Source organism: Quercus suber, unplaced genomic scaffold, assembly GCF_002906115.3.
Source record: "Quercus suber isolate HL8 unplaced genomic scaffold, Cork oak 2.0 scaffold_422, whole genome shotgun sequence".
NCBI classification, from domain to species: domain Eukaryota; kingdom Viridiplantae; phylum Streptophyta; class Magnoliopsida; order Fagales; family Fagaceae; genus Quercus; species Quercus suber.
In genome coordinates, this window is record NW_027069873.1 from 25,736 (window position 1) to 30,656 (window position 4,921).

At 37.1% G+C, this 4,921-nt stretch overlaps 1 pseudogene; it reads left to right on the forward strand.

Moving 5' to 3' along the window:
- The first annotated feature begins 2,990 nt into the window (after positions 1 to 2,990).
- The window catches only part of LOC112039645 (wall-associated receptor kinase-like 1), a 21,954-nt pseudogene continuing 20,023 nt past the window's right edge, over positions 2,991 to 4,921 (forward strand).

Below are 4,921 nucleotides of genomic sequence, written 5' to 3' on the forward strand. Positions count from 1 at the left end.
AAAAAAAAAAAAAAAAAAAAAAAAAAAAAAAAAAACCCAATATGAATATGCGTAAGGTGTTGTCGTTGATGAGCCTCATCAGATGAGCTCGCTGCCATCCCATAGTAGCTTTTTCAGTTTTCTTCTTTTCCTCATTGTCACTCTCTTTCTTTTGGCATTTCTGGTTTGGGTTTCTAAACAAAATGTTAGCAGAGAAAGGGACAAGAGGTCAAGACTCAAATGACTCCTACTGTTTCACACCTACCCACTTTCTTCTTCTTATTAAATGCTTCTTTTATTTATTTATTTATTTTTGGACACAGATTTCCTTCAAACAGGTTTGGAGGAAATCCTACAAACAGGGGCAGGTGTCACATAAAAGGAGGAGACACCTCAGCTTGGAGTCATGTGTAACACACATGACCCATTTAGTTGTGGAGGAGCTATTAACCCTAACAGCGTTAGCCTCTTTCTTCTTAAACACACACGCACAACCTTTTTCTTCTCAAACACACCCACACAGCCTCACGCCTCTCTCTCACATCCTTAACCTTTTTTTTCTGAGCAAACTCAGACTGGCAAGAGAATCTGGTCCAACTGGACAACCCCTCTCTCTCTCTCCTCAAACTCCTCAAACCCGCATCTTAACCTGAGGTTTTGAGGAGTAGCTTCGTCCCTAAGTATTACGACCAAGCACCAGAAGCAAACCAAACAAACAAACAAACAAACAAACAAAAAAATCCAAAGTGACAAAAATATCTAACCCAATAGTGGTCCCCAACTGTCTCCAAAACCACACGAATTCATTTCATTTCAACGAGAGCGTAATTGCCCAGAACCTGCAAATCCTCCCCAACTCCAAGGTCGGCGATACTCTCATCTTTCTCAAAATCTCAAAACCTTAATATATAAGTAAAAATGTCTCAGCAAAATCTACAACACAACAGCAACAACAACAGTAGCCATCGAATCATCAGAAGACAGACGAGCAGAGGTGAACCTCCACCGACTTGAAATCTCTTTCGATTCTTTCTAGATTTTTCTTAATTAAACCTGGGTTGTCAGCAAATTAATCCCCTATATATATATACATAATTGGCACCTCGACTTCTTTAACTTTCTCATTTCATTTCTCTTATATCAATTCGACCAAAACCAAAACTTTAGCAACATGCATTGGAGTTGCGGTGTTGGGCTGTTGTTTTTCTTTGGAGCAGTTACGGTTTTGCATTGGAGTTTTGGGCTATTAGGTACCAATGAAGTGGGTGTTGCGGTGTTGGTGAGGGAGGTTCGGCACCGGAGACTTGGGCTTGAGACTGGTTGAGATTGCAAGTGAGGTGTTGAAGGGTTGGAGAAAAATCTAAACTTGGAGCTGATTCTGGGGCTCCAATTGCTATTCTCGCAATGCTGGTTTTGATGCTTCTCTATTGATATTACTTTGTTGGTTTCTCTATCTTTGGGGATGGATGTGCAAAACACTCTTCTCAACCCGTCCATTCTGCCTCACAAGCTCTTGCCGGTCAGAACCTCAGAACCTCAGGTTGAGACGCGGGTTTGAGGAGTTTGAGGAGAGAGAGAGAGGGGCTGTCCAGTTGGACTGGATTCTCTTGCCGGTTTGAGTTTGCTCAAAAAACAAAGGTTGAGGCTGTGAGAGAGAGGCGTGAGGCTATGTGGGTGTGTTTGAGAAGAAAGAGGGTGTGCGTGTGTGTTTGAGAAGAAAGAGGCTAACGCTGTTAGGGTTAACAGCTCCTCTATAGCTAAATGGGTCATGTGTGTTGCACATGACTCCAAGCTGAGGTGTCTCCTCCTTTTCAGTGACACCTGCCCCTGTTTGTAGGATTTCCTCCAAACCTGTTTGGAGGAAATCCATGTCCTTTATTTTTTTTTACAAAAGTTACTATTTGGCAGACAAACCAACGTGCAACGTGGTTTATCTGCCACTTTTTTACTTTTTCTTTTTTTTTCTTTTTTTTATTTATTTTTGTTTTAATTTCTTAGAAAATCATTTATAGTATTCTATTCTTTTTCTTTTTGACCACTTCTATGTAGAAGGCTTATTATGCTTTTTGATTTTTTTATTAAGTTGTGAAATTAGCTTAAAATAATTTGAATAAAAGAGGTAAAATTTTTAAATGTAATTAGATATATTAATTTATATAGATTTTTTTTTTTTTATTTATACAAGATAGAATTCTACTGTAACCAAATCTAAGTGTATATGTGTATAAAACTCTCTCGTAGATACTTGAACGCCGCTCCTTGCCCTCCACACCCCACAAGCATTTATACTTGTGGAGTGACCATCGCACCAAGAGTGTGTGGTGGTATATAGAATTTTTTTTTTTTAGACTGCTAGTAGTTAGTAAAAAAAATTAATAAAGCAACTAAACACCAATAATTAATAATTTAATTAACTAATACATTATAAAAGACAAACAAATTAAATTATGTTAGGCTAAACAACAATTAATAATTTAATAATTAATGAAACAACAATACAAAAAATTATAGTTTATAAAAGACAGACAAATTTATGAAACAACTAAGCAACAATAATTAATAATTTTATTAATATTTCAAATGAACTTATAGTTTATTGTTTAGGTACCTTTATTCATTTCATTTCTTTTTATTTATTTTCCTTTTAAGGTTTTTCGGTGTAGAGAATGCAAATTTGTTTTGATTTTAAGAACTTTTTTTTTTTTTTTTTAACACAAACTTCATACTAGCCAAATCTTGAATTTCGGCCGGTATTTACCAAAACGTCCGAAAACACCCGAAATAGACCGAAATGACCTGAAATTTTTTCAAAGTGGAATAGGAACACTCTGGACAAAATTCCTGGAGTCGCCACTGGTTGCAAAACCACAATCGCTTCAGATCTCGATGTGTTTACCACAAGAATACAGTCAACGATCCCATTTAAAAGAACCGAAGATTGCAATTATGCCTCCTTAGTAGATCAGAAGTGGTTCGAGGAAAATTTAACAAACCACTTTGAAGTCCGAAAAATGTCTCAAGTTCCTGTGGTATTGAATTGGGAAATAAATGCAAACCTATCTTCTCTTGTAATGGAAACTAATTCATCTCATTCAACCTGTCGGTTTGCAAATGGTTCTTCGTTATTGGGTAATATGAGTACGACTTTTACATGTACTTGCAACTCCAGCTTTGAAGGAAATCCCTATCTTGTTGATGGATGTCAAGGTACACTTCTCGCATTCTATTAAATCTATTTATTAATAAATTAAATGTGTGTTTCATTTTCATAGGCAAATAAAAATTATTAAATTAATTAATTTTGATGTTGTGACAAAATTTCATGAAAAATTATTAGGTACTCCTGGAATACTATAAATGCGTACTCTCCCATCTCACATGAATGGTGGGTCCCACCATGAATTTAATTAATGGAACCCACCATTCATGTAAGAGAAGAAAGTACGCATTTATGGTACTCTGAGAGTATATAATAATTTCCCAAATTTCATTTATATTTTGGGCTAATCATAAAATTTCATTTTGGGTACCACAAAGTCTGTAGATATATTTTTGTATCACAACTAGGAGATGCGTAACTATAAATGCTGAAGGAGTGAATCTCTTAACTCTCTATTGGCTTGCTTTCCCTTGTTCTATCTTAGCCTACTTCTAGCTTTGATTATCTTTGTGAGAGCATTCATGCCTCGTACCGATAAGTCACTTCACTCCCTTTCTAGTCTATTCACAAGTGTTTAGCATTGGTTTCTACCTTTAACTCATTTATTCATTGTAGGCCGTCAGGGGGTATCCCCCGAACCCTCTGTTGTTTACTACCTGCTTTCACTATCTATAGGTAGAAAAAGCTTAATTGTGTAAGTGACTATTGAGACTTCAAGTGACAAAAAATATGGATTTATGTGAAAGTGATGGTTTATTAATCAAAATTGCACATATTATTAAGTTGTAAAAATATTGTGTTCCAAAAAAAATTATTTTGGTACCATCATTTGTTGAAAATTATGTTTGATAATCTTAGGGTTAAAAAAGAGTTTATTTCTTCTACTTTGCTCCTGTTTGTTCTCTTCCTTTTTTTTTTTTAAGCTTGTCAAGCATCTTCAATAATAATAATTATTATTATTATAGAAAGTGGACTAATGGAATAAGTAAACAGAAACAAACATGCCTTATATCCTCTTGAGTCATAGCCCTTTTTCCCCTCTCAATTTCCTCTTGAACTTTCAACTTAAGGAAACCCTCACATGAATGAGAATAATGCGCATTTGGCTATTACAAGTAAGTTAAATTTTAAAGTTGGCTAAATTGCCAACTACATTCTAGAAGGAACAAATTTCTTGGGTGCCATAAGGAAGAAACCGAAGTTGGCAGACACACACACACACACACCACGCACACGCACACGCACAATAGAGAGAGAATTAGTATAAGAACAATGATGGGAATGCATGTGTTAGTAGAAGCTTACTAAACATTTTTTGTTTTTTTTGGGTTATAAATTGACCCTTGTTAATTAATTCAATTACCCAAGTTGATTAATTATTCATATTACTTGTGTACGGCCCCCGCACCATGACCCGTAGTGGGCCTTGAACATCGACCTGGGTATATGGCCCGTGAGGCCCATCTCCCTTTGCCAAGCGGCCCATCCCCGGGTCGCGCCTGCCACGGGCCCAAGCTTTGCCTCTTCATTGCTTCTCGGAGAAACCCCTTCCCGAGCCTTAACATAGCTCGCGGGACACCCCGCCCCGTACCAGATTGGTCATACCACGGGAAGACACCGCGGCCGGGAACTATCGCGGAGATGGGAACCAAGTTCCAACGCCACCCTCACCACTTCCCATGACTACCTAACTATCCACTTACGATCGATAATACTGGACCGCCTGTTGCACTTATTGGCAAATAATCATGACCTCTTCGCCATTCCTGAACTATAAATACA